Genomic DNA, 18,365 nt, shown 5'->3' with positions numbered 1-18,365 from the left:
CCTTTTGCATTTCCTCTTTGGAAAAACATGTCTATTCACATGCTTTGCCCATTTTTAAAATCTCCTCACTTGTGTTTGTTCTAGGCCGCAGCAATTCTTTATATAAACCATAATCGGATATATGATTTGCAAACATTTTGCTCATTCTGTGGGCTACCATCTCACTCTTATGATAGTGTTTTTTGAGGCACAAAAGTTTTAAATTTTAATGACATCCAATTTGCTTATTTTTTTTATCCTGTTGCTTCTGCTTCTGCATCGCATCTAAGAATGTGTTGCCAGATTTGAGGTCAACAAGATTTATCCTTACATTTTCTTTGAAGAGCTCTATGATTTTAGCTCTTCTATTTAAGCTGTTGGCCCATTTTCAGTTAATTCATGTATATGGTGTGAAGTAGGAGTCCAAATCCGTTCTTTTGCACATGGAAATCCAGTTGCTAAAGTACCATCTGTTGAAAAGTCTAACTTTTCCCCATTGACTGGCCTCAGCACCCTTGTCAAAATCAAATGGCTGTTGATACAGGGGTTTGTGGGTTTATTCTCAACTCTCTTGTATCATTCTACCTGTTTGCCCAGTGTCAGTGCTAGACAATTGTATTTAGTATAGATTTGTATCTGTTTTCATTAGTTGTGTTAAGCTTTGAAATCGGGAAGTGTGAGTCTTCTAGCTGTTTTTTTTTTTTTAAGATTTCTTTTGATTATTTTGAGTTCTTGCAATTCCATATAAATTTAGTGATTGTTTTTTTCATCTCTAGGGGGAAAAAGCTGCTACAATTTTGATAGGGCTTGTGTTCAATGTGTAAATTGTTAATACTATTCATAGCCAACAATATGAAGTCTTCCAAATCCGTGTACACATGATTCTGTCATTTAGGTCTTTATTAATTTTTTCCAGCAACGTTTTATAGTTTTCTGGATGATTATATTTAATCTCCTAAATGGTAACAATCTAGTTTAAACTATTGCCCATTTGCCTCCAATAGCATATGAAAATTCTACTGCCATTCAACTGTCTTTCCCAGTAACATTGTCATATATCTTATATGTTGTATGCCCAATACATGCATTTGCATTTTTTATGTTTTATGCATCTGTTTTTTTTTTTAGTTGTGAGAAGCAACAATTGGAATTACAGACCACAACTACCTACGAGTTTTATCTGTAACCTTTTTTTTTACTTTTTTTTCCCCATGTTTTCCATCAACTCTTTGAGCATATTTAAGTCAGTGCTTTAAGTCTGTGTTAATAAACCCAACATCTGGATTCCTCAGGGGTGCTGTTCATCAGCTGGTTTTGCTCCTTTACATCAGGCATGATTTCCTAGTTCTTTTTAAATGTTTGCTTATTTATTTTTGAGAGAGAGAGAGGGAAAGAGAGATGAGGGGAGGCCGAGAGAGAGGGACAGGGAGAATCCCCAGCAGGCTCCAGGCTGTCAGCACAGAGCCCCATGTGGAGCTCGATCTCACCAAGCGTGAGATTATGACCGGAGCTGAAATCAAGAGTCAGATGCTTAACTGACTTAGGCACCCAGGTGCCCCTTCCCCATTCCTTTGATGCCACGTAATTTGTTGTTGAAAACTGGGCATTTGGACATTATAACATGGCTGTGGTGGAAATCACATCCTCTCCATTCCCCAAGGTTTTCTGTTTTGTTTCGTTCTTTGAAGGCTTACTAATTCAGTTTGTGTAGTGACTTGATGTTTTCACAAGTATTTTTGCAGAGATTGCTTCCCTTTTCATGTGTGATTCCTCAGGATCTCTGCTCCTTACGGTGCATTCTGCTGGGGTTGTGACAGAACTCTTCATGAATGCCCGGAGAGGCAAAACAGAAACAAAAGCAAAGCAAACCTCTCCTAGTGTTTGCAGATTGACCTGTGTTGGGCGCTCCTTCGCCTGTCTGCCACACTTGACCTGAGCCCGACGATCAGCCCGAGGTGTGAGAGCACGGGGACTTCTGAGACCTTTGTGGAGCATCCACCCTGCCCTGGGACACGCAGGTGGCTCTTGAAATAGTGCTTCTGATGCCCTGACCAAATCGACTGTCTCCGGGCCCTGTCTCCCAGGACTTCGGTGGTTGGTTGTGGGCTCTCAACTGTAATCATTTTGTCCAGCCATCTGTAGCTTGTTCATTGGTTTACAATATTGTCAGCTAATGCCCTGTCCTTTCCCAACTGGGTGAGTGCCGAGGCAGGTACCACAGAGAAGAGCACCTTGCACTAGAACTCTGGACCCCAGGTGATGGGACCAGACCTGCGCAGGAGCCCGTGACTGAGTTCTGCTCCGGTGCCTCCGGGGTCAGGGCCAGGGTCCCCCACTGGGAACGCGGTCTGCTGCCTTCATCACCACAGTGGAACCACCGCTGTCTGGGGCTTGGTTACCCTTGCCTTTCCCTCGATTCAGGGTTGGCTTGGCTGCTGTAAACCTTTGCATTTTTTCCAGAATTCTGATAAAGCGTGTTCTGACCATTTCTGCTTGTTTTGAAGTGACCTGTGAGGGTCAGGGGGCTTGTAGCTGCCCATGCTGCCCTGAAGCTCCCAGCGTTCTCTTGTGATAGTTTGCTGGTGAGTTCTGTCAGCCCTAAGGGCACTGGCAGCCTTTATGTGTCAAGTTTTAATGTAGGTGTAACACAGGATTATTAACAAAAAAGTGTGATTTGTCCCTGAACTGAAATCAAAATTGACCACGTTGGGAATTCATCCCGGGGTACAACAGTATTATACTTATTTCCACTATTGGCTTTTGAGCATTTTTAATACTTTCTTTCTAGATGGCTTATGGGATTTTTAATTTTTTAATTAAAAAATTTAATGTGTTATTTTATTTTTGAGAGGGAGACAGAGACAGAGAGAGAACAGGGGAGAGGCAGAGAGAGAGGGAGACACAATTCCAAGCAGGCCCCAGGCTCCAAGCTGTCAGCACAGCGCCCAACGTGGGGCTTGAACCCGTGAATGTGAGATCATGACCTGAGCCAAAGTCAGATGCTTAACTGAGTCACCCAGGTGCCCCAACTTTTTTTTTAATTTTAAAAAAGTGTTTGTTTAAATTCCTCTTCTTTAACATACAGTATAATATTTGTTTAAGGTGTGCAATGTATGGGTTTTTTTTTTAATCTTTATTTTTGAGAGAGAGAGAGAGAAGAGAAAGCAAGAGAGAGGCAGAGAGAGAAGGGGACAGAGGATCCCAATCAGGCTCTGAGCTGTTAGCACAGAGCCTGACGTGGGGCTCCAACTCCCAAACCGTGAGTTTGTCACCTGAGCTGAAGTCGGACGCTTAACTGATTGAGCTACAGGAGTGCCCCTATATGATATTTTAAATGTCTTTTTTATGGTAAGGATTATAATTTAATACTATAATAGTTTTTATTTTAATTATATACCTATATTTTATATAATACATAATTAAAATTATGTTTTTATTTTTAATATTTTCTTATGTTTTTAAAATTTGTATGTTTTTCAAAGTGTTTAGATGTACCAGTTTTGGTGATGTTCATTGATCAAAACATACTAATAGATACAAAAATATTAGGCATAAGGGAAATATCTTTAAGATGCTGGTACCTAAGGGATATGATAAACACACTGTTAGGAAATTCTGCCCCTCACACCTACCTTCCAACGTCAGGCTATTTATTTTGCCTTTATTATGACAGGGTAGTCGCATGTTTCTATAAAACTTCCTAACATATGATAAAGTACAAAGAAAAAAGAACCTTATGTTTTAAAATGAAGAATAAGAAGAAAAAGCACTTTTTCTGTCTCAAAAAAAATTACACACAATTAGAAAGAGCATCCCCGTCAAAGCAGACCGTGTTTGTGTTTCTCAGACACATTCCAGGCAGGGATGCTTAAAAGCACCAAGGCCAAGTCAGCATACCAGAAACAGGTCACTGTTGGGGTGCCTGAGTGGCTCAGTTGGTTGAGCATCCAACTTCGGCTCAGGTCACGATCTCGTGGTTCGTGAGTTCAAGCCCCGCGTCGGGCTCTGGGCTGACAGCTCAGAGCCTGGAGCCTGTTTTGGATTCTCTGTCTCCCTCTGTCTGCCCCTCCACTGCTTGCACTCTGTCTCTCACATTGTCTCAAAAATAAATAAACATTAAATGTTTTTTTTTTTAAATAAACAGATCACTGTGGTCTCTGCTTACAGCCAAGGGACATCCAACAAAGGATAGTTCTTCAAAGCAGGTGATGCACCCTTCACAAGGACTGGAGCAGGACATTTCCTTAGACTTTGTCCACCATTCCTTACCATTCCTTCTAGAACACCTGGAACATGTCCGCATTTTCAGGGAAGGCAGGGGAGGGTGCTTCTGTATTCAGAGCAAGCCAGCCGTGCTGTGTTTCAACCGTAAGGAAAAGTAAAGGTTAAAACATCTCCCATGTACCAAAATCCGAGCTGAAATAAGATTTCTCTAGCCAGGCGCACCACCCTGCCCTGTTCCCTCACCCATATCTGGTTTTTTGTAAACAGCTCATTCAAGAAAAATGAGGAAAGAAATGAAAAAAGAGCTGGCCTCTGATCACCGTATGGAAAGAACCATGCCAAAGGGGCTGTGGGTAGGAAAAACACGGCAACAAAGAACACTCCATTGGCAGGTCTTGCCAGAATGCAGATGACAATCAGGCCCAAATATATTGGTGTGAATTAAGAGAATGAAATTTTAATGAAGCAATTGCTTTTATAAAATAGGAGAAAATCCCCTGTGCGAAAGCGTAGGGGAAGACGTGGTGGAAAACAGACACTAAAACATGAGCTGGCAGAGCTCAGCAAGAAGTGGAAAGAATAAAAGTATAATTGAAATGGGAGTCACAGCAAAGCTAACAAAACAAATGAATCACCACCACTGAGAACAACACTACGTGAGAAAGAGAGGACTCAGAAACATGCGAGCAACAAATTAAAAATAAATGTATAGTTAATAAATATTGTGAATAAATTGCACAGGGAGAAGACAGGCCAAGGATATTCGTCATATACCTATTTGTTGTCTACTGAATAGAGAATCAAAGCCATAGCAAAAAAAAATGACAATTACAATGTGAAGGTTATTTTTAAGAAATAAGAGAATGTTCACAGTGTACGTTGGAAAAAAAAAAACAATGCACAGATATTCCACTGAAGTTGCTGCTTGACAGAGTTAAGGAAAAAAGCTCTTTGGGTATCAAGTCAAAGACTTTGCAGCTTCTAAGAAGGAAAATACTGGCCTGGTTCACATCGCTGGTGGTAACCTTCAGTGCCTGAAGAGTAGTGACGGTTACAATGACATCAGTTCAAGTGTCACCTAATAATAAGCTTATAGCCAACTCAACCGTCATTCACATACAAAGAATGTCTCAAAAATATTGAAAGAATTCTGAGAGTACAGTTGCAAGAGGCTTTTCTCATAGAAAATACCGGGCCGAAAACTTTGCTGGACCGTAACTGAAAACAACCTGGGGCGGGGGGGGGAGGGGGGCGGGACATTAAAAATATTTCACTGTAGAATTAAGACTAATTGAAGTGGACATTCATGTTACATGTAGAACACAGATGATGCAAAGCCGATAATGTAAATAAAATAAGGTATAAGTAGCAAAAGTTGAGGGACAGTAAAGAAGTTGGGAGATATCCAGGGCCGTATAAGTGCGTTTATCTTCAATATTGTTTTTAAATTTATTTGTTTATTTTGAGAGAGAGAGAGAGTGAGATCAAGGGAAGGGCAGAGAGAGAGAGAGAGAGAGAGAGAGAGAGAGAATCCCAAGTAGGCTCCAAGCTGTCAGCACAGAGCAAGATGTGGGGCTCGAACTCATGGACCATGTGATGATGACCTAAGCCAAAATTAAGAGTAGGATGCTTAACTGACTCAGCCACCCAGGCACCCCTAAATGTGTTTACTCTTAAAAGGAAAACACTAAGGAAAAAGGGAGAAAAAGAAATCTTATACAATTGACTGCAGAGGGTGGGAAAAAAAGACATAGAAACAGGTGAATGTCCTCCTCACTCAGAAAAGCGAATCAGTGGATACTATGTGAGAAAATAAAGAATTAGGATCATGACACAAAATTGACATTATAGAAATAACTATTGTAACAAAAATGAAATTTCTGTAATGAAAACAACAGAACAGACAGTAAAATCTAACATGTAAGCGACACATACAAAAACACAGATCATGCAGCGAAAACTCCTAAAAGGAAAGATAGAAACAAAAATATAAGGAAGTATAAAATTACCACCAGTTATATGTGTCCAGTCTACAAAACTAAACTACCTAGATTTCCCTATTAGAAGCAAGAATTCCAAGATTATGTACCTCAGTAAAATCCATCCACCCACGTTGAAAAGTGATTTATGAGTGTTGAAAGTAAACAGAAAGAACACAGAGAACCACAGTCTTAATCTCACCAGAGTTTGACTTGGGGAGGAAAGGCCATCAAGAGATCGAGACAGAGCAATTAGTGAAAAAAAAAATCCAAACATCTATATATCGTGAAAGCAAAAATGTAGTATTTTTTGGATAGCCGAGTGCTAAGTGACGAGGTCATAATGCAAAAGCAGGAGGAAATGTGAAGTAATTATGTGGGGAAACACTAGATTGTGGGAGGGACTGGCACATCACTGCTCGCAGGCCAGTGGATTCTGATTTTGTCATGGGAATCTCATCGGCATACAGTGGTGTCCTTTGGTCTATTGGCCAGTGGCTTTTTTGGGGGAGCTACGAAGGAGGAGCTAATTCATTTCAACAGAGCTGGGATGGCACATACAGCCTAAAGTATTTACTCTGTGACCCTTTATAGAGATAGTTTGCCAGCCCTGGTTTAGAAGACTTTGCCCATGATAATAAGTGTGGAGAAGGGGGAAAACCCCACAAAACACCAAATAACAGAAGAGTGTAAGTTATTATAATACTATGTTTATGTTTATATATGATCATCTAAATGCAGAAAACACACTCAGAGTGCCGATCACCATTTTAAGAAATAAAAAACAACTTTTATAAGTCTACAGAGTAAGCAATATATTCTACAAAGTAGAAAAGGACATTGGCAAATTATCTGACTAAGGTTCAGTATGCTAAAAAATCTCAACATCATCAGAAAATGAAATGATGCTACTACTTGGGAATTTCAAATATTTTTCTTAAAGATCATTTGGGTCAGGTAGAAAAGTGAAATAAAGTATTATTGGGTACCTACAGTATAACAAAAAAACAAACCATATGTTAAAACCTGTGGGACAGAGTTACAGCAAGGCCAAGAGAAAGACATACTTAATGTTCTAAGAAAGTAAAAATAAAAGAATTCAGTGCTTGGGGTGAAGGAGTTTCTGGTGAGTGAGGTGAAGAAGTAACTCTATAGGGGCACCTGGGTGGCTCAGTTGGTTAAGCATCTGACTCTTGATTTTGGCTGGTGACCATCAGTTTGTTCTCTGTAGTTAAAAGTCTATTTCTTGGTTTGTCTCTCTCTCTTTTTCCCTGTGTTCATGTTTTTTTTTTTTTTCTTGCATTCCACATTTGAGTAAAATTCTAGGGACATATTTTTGACAGTCTGATAATCTGGGGCGTATTGGAACAAAAGAACAATTTGCCGTGCTTGGACTCTCTGTCAGTGTGAAAGAGGTCTGCCTAATGTGGTGGGGCCCTATGGGCCTTTTAGATATCACATAGCACACCTGGATATATGACCAGTTGTTATCAGAGATCCTGAAAAAGTGGGAACGTCCATTGGGCCCAGAGCACGGAAAAGTCTGCAGGTGGTGTTGGGACTCACGTGCAGCAGTGAGCACAGGGTCCGCTCGTGTCCGGAGCAGACAGAAGCCTCCAATGGCATCTGATGGTGGCCGGTCCTCTCCCAGCCAGAATCTCCTGCTAGCTCTGTAAAATCCTCGTTTTCGCAACCCTTTCCAAGTCCTCTCTTTTGAGATTCCTGTTAAGTCATGGGAGCCTCTGCGAATCTTCTGACTCATGCCCCTCAAAGATGAGACAGCCAGAGTCCTTACCTAGTGCAGGTTGTATCCAGTAGCTGTGAGGATGCCCCGCTCCCCACGGCCTCCAGCGTTTTGCGTTTTGTTCGGATTTAGGAGAGAACAGAGACGAGAGTGTTTGGCTTGCCCTGGAGGGCTCGGGGTTGCCAATAAACAGATAATGTGCGAGATGGTCTTTGAGGAGGTGATATTGGTGTGACTGTAGGGGTATAAAGAGAGGTGTATTAGGTAGAAAAGAATGAGAAGGGCAGCTGGGAAAATTTGTGAAAGAATCTTTTTATATACTTTTCTCAATGACATCAGAAGCATCTTGAGGACCGATGACATAGCTAATGTAGATTTCTCTGTCTGCAACAGACAGTACTAAGCATAGAGGTATTTTCTCCCAGGAAAATGAAGAACCAGGGTGCTTAACCCAAATGAAAGCTGGTATTATAGGTATATTAATTTTGCCTTTTCATATATAATAAATATATATTGATATGTTTTATATATATGTATATATATATAGTAGATATACTGTATCTCTATATATCATAGACATATCTTGTGTAAATGGATACTTATATTTTATTTTTTTCTGACCACAGTTTTACCCAGTAGTTCCCATTCCTGAGTTTGTCTTAAAGTCGGTGAAAGAGCTTTTCAAAAACTACAGATTTTCAGGACCGACTCTTGATATATAAAATCAAAATCTCAGAGCCGAGATATCCAGGATGCTAAAAGGAGGCTTTCCTGGGATACTGATCTGTAGATTAGATCTTTGGGACCCACTGGAATCTATGACCGGTTATAACTGGAAGTTTGGTTATATAACTTGATATCAGGTTATATAGATTAATTTGCACTGGTTGTCTTTGGCAAAGTTAATGAGATTATCCCTAGTAACTTTCTTGTCGCCTGATATTAGTCAAAATGCAATATTCATTGGTACTTTTCCTCTTAATTAAGTTATTTGAGAAATCTTTTGGGTTGTATTTGTGTGACTACTTTAAGTGATTTTACCTGAGGGATTTATGGAGGCATGATAAAACTCCTATGCACACTCCAAAAATTACCGTATGTGTTTCCTATGACCTGTGATGAAGTGTATCGGCAATGAACATATTATTTTTGCGGTTGTTCACATTGAGGTATCCACTGTTGTGTTAAAATTCATGTTAACACTTCTGGAGTATGTATTATATATGCACACACATATATACGCACACATGTGCGTGTGTATCTCTAACTTCATAGCTATAGCCTGTATAAATATCTGTAGTGTATATCTCCAAACGTCTTGGGACTTGACTGATTTCCAGGTTTTGTGAATGTTGGCAAAGTTTGCCAAAAATCTGCTATTCCGTGAACTAGATACCAGCTCAGACCTACCAGCCCAGTTAAATATGAACGTAAATCAATAGCTACATATAAAACATTAAAAGAGCTGCCTGCTAAGTTTTGCCTTCAGATAAGTGTTTAGAAAACAAAAAGGAATAAAGTATCTATAAGTGCAACATCTGAGTGGTTTGTTATTCGTATTGTAGTTGCTGTAGTAAAACAAAATGAATCTTGAATGAAAGAACACCATAAGGCTGTTAAATGTTAATGAGGTATGATACGTTTCCAGAGTTGGAATTAAACATTTAGAAAACACTTTATTTCTGCGTGAGGCCTTACTTGAGGCTCCAGGTTAGCACCCATAGCAGCTCTTCTCCTTGAAGTGTACTTCTGGAAGGAACGACAAGATGAAGTTGTCGTCTCAATAAACGGCCAAGTGCATATGACCGAATTCATGTTTTGAGCTCCCCAATTGCGTTTTCTAGTTCAGACTCCTTAACACACTAGGAAATAAGTGCCGTTTCTGGTGCCTACTTTAACAATGGAAGAATGAACCTGATACAGTGCGGTCGCCTACAGTATTTCAGGCTGTGGATCTTGAGACCAGCTTTTAAAAAAGCAAGTGTCTCAAGCTTTGGGGTTGGGAGTTTGGTAACACGTGTTATTTTCGAATGGGAACGAAAATGCTCCCCGGCCATAAATGACATAAAGAAAAGTCATCCATGGGCTGAGAAGGTGCCCAGAGAGCCTCGCTGACACTGGAGTAAATATCCAGTTTGTTTTTCAATCACTTAAAAACTGGTTGTCTTGGTTTATTTTCCTAACACATTTTGAATCAAGTAAGGATTTATTTCCTTCATGGATTTAAGTTTGTGAACAAAATACTCGACCTCATTGAAACAACTCGCCCCATTTTATGGGGTATTAGAAACTTTAGAATCCAGGATTCCTCAAAAGTAAACTGAATGCTTTTCCAAATGTTTTCATTTTGTCCTTTGGGAGAAGAGTGGGAGACTGAAATCAAGGTGGGCAGTGCAGGGCAGGTCTTTCTTAGGCTTTATGATGCTTGGACACACTGCAGACCCAGATATCTGGAAATGGGTCAGCCACGAGCTCAGCTATCCACAGAAAGAAGCTTGGGGTGGTAAAGAACCTTACATACTTTCGACCTTGTGAAAAAACAAATGATTCGGCCCAAGGCAGGAAAAAAAAAATACTCAAAATGGATACCAATGGTTGGGTTCCTACCCCAACCTCTGTTTTTTTACATTTTAAAATAATTAATTATATTTAAAATAATGGCACATTTACATTTTTGAGTAATCTAGGGAAAGATTTCAGAAAGACAGACTCAAAGGCTGCTTCCAGCATTTTTCTCCCTACTGTGTGTGTGTCTTTTCTTTCCTGCTTAGGGGACCATTGATCCTAGAATTCTCTGCCTTCTCTGTTTTCCTTCTGCTACTTGGTTTCTATTCTTACCTAATGTAGCATAAGGCAGCACCTATAAAGTTGAGAAAATACTAATGCAATGTGTCCAGAAATATTTTCGAGGCTGAACACATCCTGTACCTGTCTGCTTGGGCCAAATGATCAAGAATTTTAAAACCAAGTAGATTCTTTATAGGATAAAAGAAAAAAAAATAAAAGCAATATGTTTTCTCTCTCATTGAACACAAGTGCTAAATTTATAGTTTTATCCTTTGTCCATGCGCAGAGCAACGAAGAACAGAGCCTCACAAAGTGATGCGTCTCTTACATTCATTATTTTTGATGACTGAATAATTATTTTCTGGCCATGTCTCCTTGTCCGCCTCATCACCTAACTCTCCGTCCTCAGCCCTCTTTTATTTTTGCCTTATGAACTTAGTATCAGGTCATTATTCCCAATACTTCATAGCCATTGCCTTCAAGGTTTTTCTGACCTACAGGCTAGAATTTCCAGTTGCCCAAAGAATGTATGCATATGGATTCACACAATATCTAACTCAGACTTCATTTCTCTCTCCTGACTCTGCCACTCCGCATTCATTATCGACCTCAGGTCGTGGCACCATATTCTTCTGGCGAAGCGTCACAGAGCTCAGCGACACTAGGGTGGGGGATGGGCTCTGGCTAACTGTATGCCTCTCCTTTTTTCCCTCGGGGAAACGAGTTTGACTTCCTGTCTTCACGTAACTCTGCATCCCCTGCTGTCACCTTTTTCAAAACACGAATCTGGGCATCCACATTTTTTTTAAAGCGGAATATCTTAATTTCGACGTAACGGCAACAAACTCAACAAATAGCCTTCTGTGGACCAAAGAAAGTCTGAGGCCGACAGATTGATAAGCGCTTGGGAATCACAGCATTTGCTGTCTGGTCCTTCTGCTTCTTCTGTGGCCTGGGTTCACACTTTGATCATTCCTTTCTACAGGCCTTCCTTCTCCATTCTTCCTTCCTTCCTCAATTTGGTACCAGTTGTTTCCTTAACAGATTCTGTCCTTCTCGTCTGCGGTCAGATAGCTCTGTGGCTCCCGATTGCTTACAAATGAACTCCAAATGCTGTTCCTCACAGCTAAAGTCCATGAGGGAGCCGCTTCTTTGCAGGCCAGGACCATCCCTCACATCCTGTCTTTGTGGACAACCCCGTGCGATGCTGCCCTTCTTGGTTCATGTCATTCTCTCAGTGGGACATCCTCTTCTCCTTCACAACTAAACTTCCACTCATTTCCACGTGCCCTCTCCTCCTCAGAGTACCTCTGTGATAACCCACACCTAGGAAGACGTTAAAAAACAAATTAGGGGCCCATCTACTTGTCTCAGCCATCGTAATGGGTATCAATAAATCATTTGACACGTTGAGTTGGTTGATTAACTACGTCTTCTGATTGTGCCCTGGCCTATACTTTGCCCAGTGCGCTCGCACGTGGAAAGGCTGTTCGTCCTCACCACCACCTTGGGACGGAGGCCGACCCACCGTGATGAGCAGAGGTCACTAAATTGCCTTGTCCATGCTGCTCGGTATGACAATGAGGATTAGAACCCAATCTACCGACTGCCAGAGGCATAGAGGAAATGAGATTCGGAAACTGAGTCTGCACTCTGGGAGAGGCGCTACCCTCGGATGGAGAATATGAAAATTCAATTTGGAGCATGAAATTCAGAAAATAAGCACGGCGATGACGGGAGACATCCCGAGGCAAGTGCTGGGGATGGCAGAGAGCAGAGATGCCCGGGGCGGGGGGGAGGGGAACGAAGGGGGAAGATTAAGGGCAGTGCCTGGGAGAAGTTAATTTGCAACGCAGTCACCTTGGAATGATTCATCCCTGCGTTTGACAAATATTGGTTAAAGCCTGGCCAGACTCAAGGCTCTGGGCCAGGCACTGTGTGTGCTAATGGGGGAAGCGTACGCTTGAGTAACCCAAACAGACGTTTCATCCAAACGTCAACTAGAACCGAAAAGGGAATCTGTGAATTTAAGATGTTCTCCTGCATTACATCACCCTTGAGAGGCATGTCCTGTGCTAATGAATTGAGTCCAGACTTCAGAAAGCTTTTCGGTGGTCACGCGCATCCTATGGCCTTCTTCTCTGGGGTGCAGAGGGCTTATCTGTGTGAAGACCATCTTTCACATGCAATGAGATAAGAGACTCAAGTGGACCCAAATTTTCAAGCAAAACCTTTTTTAAAATGTGAGCATATCAAGTCTTTGTCTACTATGCCATTAAAGCAGTTCTGAGGTCCTCAGGCTTGTCCCCACTCTCCTGACTTGACCTGTGGGGTTCCCAGCTGACATTGGTGTCATCCACCTGTCCTGCCCACTTACCCAGGCTTCGGGGCCCCCTCTGGAGTTTCCTCTCTCCCCATTAAACTTCCCAGTTAAGTTGTCCTGCACTGATGTCTCTACCCCAGGCTTAATGTGATTCTTACTTGGCTAAAATATTGCAATCGAAGAGGGGTTTATTATGGTGCTAATAATGCATTGGAAACAGCAGATATCATTGATTCATGAATTACAATAGTAAGTATTATAAAATTTGGTAAAATCATGCGATCTTATATAAAATAATTGTGATTGTTCCACATTTGATTTGTTCCTCGGTGGAAAGCCAGAAACTTTCTGTAGTTCCTGTAGTTTCATAGTATGTGGCCTATGGGGAAGGAGAATATTCCATAGCAGACACTCAGTATTTGGGAGAGATCAAATACACCATATCTATAAGATGATATGATAATGTATGAGCATTAGACAGGCTCAATAATCTGAACAAAATCTCATAGATACTACATCACATGGCCAGGATTCAGCCTGTATTTCCCCAACTGTCTCCTTAATCAATATTTGGATTGGTTAAGCGTCCGACTCTCAGTTTCAGCTCAGGTCGTGATCTCGTGGTTTCGTGAGTTCGAGCCCCGCCTCAGGCTCTGCCCTGACGGTGCTGAGCCTGCTTGAGATTCTCTGTCTCTCCCTCTCTCTCTTCCCCTCCCCCACTCGCACTGTCTCTGAGTCTCTCAAAATAAATACATAAAACTTTAAAGAAATATTTGCATTGAACCTATGTTTACATTTGCTGTGGCTGTTTAATAACCATGTTCATAACTATTGTTAATTTGGGGTGTGTGGTACACACATCTATTTCATTTATATTTTAATGATCAGTGGACTACTAAATTTCTATGAATCCTACCAGAAAAGGAAAGTAAAAAAAATTCATTCCAATAATTGCACATGTGGTATTCTTGAATCCACTTCTCTCTCTCTTTCATGAACGATAGAAGATTAATCTTTTGAGAAGAACCAATTGAGTAAAATGTGTCCTTAAACATAATGATGTCTTTGTGGAGTGCAGTCGGAAAGAGCTCAAGAAAAGGAAATTAGACTTAAAATATAGCAACAGCCATAACCATTTGCAGGGTGCCTAAGAAATTGGAGTGTCTTATCAATTATGTTCACCACTGCATTTTCATAGCGTGAAGGCTATGCAGATGTTTCGTCAATCATGTCACCATTGCTATTGCTGTTGCTAATGATTTGTTCAAGCCAAACGTACCAATTTCAGAGGCTACTTCTTGTAAACACACCTAAGTTATTATTAGATTTATTTGCTGCCAAATTCCAGTCACAGCTGAAACAAAATCAAAATAATAATTAGAATGTTGCACGTCTCCGAGTTAACACTTTTCTTCCCTATTTCGTAGTCTTTCGTACCTTCTTTAACTGCCGTGGATTCTCTTACCAGGGCCTGATTTTATCTTTATCAAATTATGAACTCGATGGTCATTTCCCTCCTTCTCACATGCTAAATATTTTCTTAAATTGACCTCCAATATTTCTTTCATTTCAAGTGGATCAGCGTACAAATGAGTCATCCTATCCTCTTATAGTCTCTGCATTTTAATCACTTTGTATGCTCAGTGACAAGGAATGGGAATTATAAATAGTATCGTTGTGGCATAACAATGGGAAAATCAGTGGGGCAACTTCACTTCCAAATGAGAACATTAATGCAGACTATGAATGAAATTCATGCACTTCAGTTTTGAGTGGATAATATAAAATATTGCAGTTAGAGTTTTAGATACATGGAACACATCAATAGTTGTTTTTTTTTTCTTTTTAATCTCCTTTGATGCTTAGAGCTGCCTCATAAAGTAATGGAGAAATTTTCATTATATCATTATTTTGGGTAAGAAGCTGAGATGTCTCGTATAAAAATGCTGTGTCCAGGTAATTTCATGAAATTAATTTATAACGTGAGCTTAGAATGAGATACTCTGGTCCTTCATTACTCCTTCCTCTTTCTCTGTAATAGGAGTTTTTAAACATCATTAGAAACTCATGTGAAAGCGTTGATCCTCTCTGGGTGGGCCTAAGTTTCAACGTCTGTGAAAAAGAGATAATGTTAGCATCTACATTACAGACTATTGTAAGGATTTCTTAGGAAACACATACAGAACATTCGATGATCACTTCACACAGTCAGCAGCCTGAGAATGTAAGGTGTTTTTAGTAGGAGCGCTATCTGTCTGTAAGAGTAGAAGTTGCTCTCCCGTGGGAAATGAAATTATTGATGCAATAATTTTTGTGACTTAACAACTGGCACACATGTCTTCCTAATTCACTTTCCAAAAAGGAACGTCAGTTTGGGATAAGGTTGGTTTTCAGTTTCGAAAACACATAAATAATGTTCCTGTTGGTATGAACTGCCTTAGCTATTTTGAGGAGGATGAAGACATCTATGCTTTCCCTAAACTTGCCTGAAACTCCGGGAAATAGGAAAGTTTAACCCTGAACAAGAAACTAAATATCTGAAATGCAGAGAGATTAAATTACTTTCCCAGGGTCACAGAACTCGTCATTGCTGAACGGAACCAGTGCCTGGTCACAGACACTGTCTTTTTTCCCCATCACTCAGAATTGCTAAGAAGGGGCCCTTTGACTCTTCACTATGAGTGGGTGTAGCCGTGTCAAGTGATTGTACCTTAACTTGGGGGCATGTAGAGTGTGGGTGAATACATGGAAGACTGGATTTGAAGTAACTCCTTGGACTATGAGTCTATGGGTACATCACCTCTTTGCTTTGGGGCCCGACAGTGTTTCTAAATCTGGACTTGAAATTTTCCCTGCTGTTCATGAACCTGAAATTGTGCCATCACATCTAGTTTATATCAGCTACCAACTGAGCCCACACAGAGAGATGTGGGTTACTTACCTCTTCATGGGCCATATTAATTCCACTTGCTGAAGAAGGAAAGAAGAAAAGGTCAAGCATACAGAACAGAGAGGGAAGCCTGGATGGTGATGAGGGTCCCAGTCTAGGGGGGAAGCTTATTCTGAATACCAGAGAACCACCAGGAATGGGACAGGGATTCGCATTACACGCATGGAGTGTGTTTTGGGTTGATTCTGTGTCCACTGTTTCTCTGGATAATCTGACCTTCCTGAGCAGTCATACACCTTTCAAACACCACGTGGGGAATGTGACAGCTTTGTGGAAACAGCTTTGGAAGAGAGAAACAATTATTCCTGAGTGAGCTGTGACAAAATAGGACCAGTTTGGATTGTCCATTGAGACCAGAAAAGGATGAAATGTGTGGGTTGAAATGTGTGGTTTTTGATTTTCACTTATTACTAAGCAAGCCTATTTTTGTTTCCTTTGACTTCTTGTTCTCTCGGGCTTATTTTTGCCTCCAGGTCTGTTCTCAGAAGAATTTTTTTCCTGGTGTTTTGCAAAGGCCACTCACTTTGTCTTTTTCAAGGTTTCACACTTTATTTATCTCCTCTTTAGCCTGTTTTATTAATCTGGCCTAGGTACTAGGTTTTTGTCAGTCTCCAAATAGACATGTACAGCCAAACAAGAAATATTCCTACAGATATACCCTACAAATACCTTCTCCACCAATCATTCCTTTATCTTCTCCATTTCATTGTAAAATTCTCAATTCCTTACTTTAATTACCTCACTTTTATACACTCAACAGACCATTGTCATCTTTTTCTTTCTGTAAAGCATCCCTGAAAACGCACTTGACAAAGCAAAACAAACAAACAAAAACAAACAAAAACCCCACAAAACATCATGTTGCTGACTCTGATGGAACCAGCATCACTAACCTGTTCCCTCTTTTTTGAAAAAAAAAACTGTTTTGTCTTCACATATTCATTATCTCAACTATATGTTTATCCTCCTGGAATATTGGCTATTTCTTTTCCATAACTTTTCTGTAGTTTGTCTTCAAATGCCTAGCTTCTACATGGTTAAGAACCTTGGGTGTTCTCGATTCTCACCTTTTTTTTTTTTTTTTTTAGCTTGCTCTCTTTTGAAGATATTCTATTCATTCCATAGCTCTTGTTTGTGTCCATTTACCAATGGCTTTCCAATATCCATGTCAGTGTCTCTTCAGGTCTAGATTTATAGTAGTTCAACTTTAACACATCCACCCCTCGTCTACATTTCATTTGTTTATATTATTGGCAGGTACCTCAGGCAATGTTAGAGGCAAGTTATTAAATGAGTGTTTATATTTTCCAGTCGGAATAAAATTCAATTTCAATCTATTCATTATTTTTAAAATTGGATGCTTGTCATCAGCATACCTTCCCAATGGACTAAGATACCCTAGTTTTCTAGAACACTAGAAGAAGATATTTTAGAATCCTTATGATCTGAAAGATAAGATGAGAAGGGAAATTCTGTACTTATCAAGAGGTAGATCAACTTGGAGAATCACCAAACAGTAAATTAAATGATTTCTGTCTACCAACTGACTATGATTCATTTAATCCTAAAAAGGGATGAGAAATAATGCCGCCACAAAAATATTACTTTTTAATTCTTCCCAGCCATGAAATTCATGTTTATATTTTCTCTTAGATGATAGTTTAGTCTCTGCATGTCCATAGCTTAATATGGATAAGTGGGATTAAATATTTATGTATCATATGTCTATAATCAGGACTTCTATGTAGGATATATAAAGAATTCTAGCAATATTAAGAGTGAAAAAATAATAATAACCCAATAAAAATGGGCAAAAGTTGTAAATAGACATTTCTCCAAGGAAGATATACAAATGGCCAGTAAGTACATGAAACGATGCTCAACGTCTTTAGTCATATGGGATGAATATCAAAGACACAGTAAGATACCACATTATATTCACAGGGATGGCAGATTAAAAGAAATCATACAGTAACAAGTAATGATGAGGATATGGAGAAATGAAAACTCTTATACATGACAGGTGGGAATGTAATATACAGCCATTCGGAAAACACTCTTCCAGTTCCTCAAAACGTTCAATCTAAGTTACCCTATGACCTAGAAACTCCACTGCTAGGTTGAATAAGAACCTACGTCCACACAAAAACTTGTATACAATTGTTCAGAATATCCATGAACTGATCAATGAGAAAACAAAATGTGTTATAACCATATAATTGAATATTGTCCAGAAAACAAATTAAGTAGTGATTCATCCTCAACATGAATCAACTTTGCTTTTTAAATTTTTTTTAATGTTTATTTTTGAGGCAGAGAGAGACAGAGCATGAGCAAAAGAGGGGCAGAGAGAGAAGGAGATACAGAATCCAAAACATG

The sequence above is a fragment of the Prionailurus viverrinus genome, chromosome B1 (assembly GCF_022837055.1).
Source record: "Prionailurus viverrinus isolate Anna chromosome B1, UM_Priviv_1.0, whole genome shotgun sequence".
In the NCBI taxonomy this organism is placed as follows: domain Eukaryota; kingdom Metazoa; phylum Chordata; class Mammalia; order Carnivora; family Felidae; genus Prionailurus; species Prionailurus viverrinus.
Note: the sequence above shows the minus strand (reverse complement) of the source record.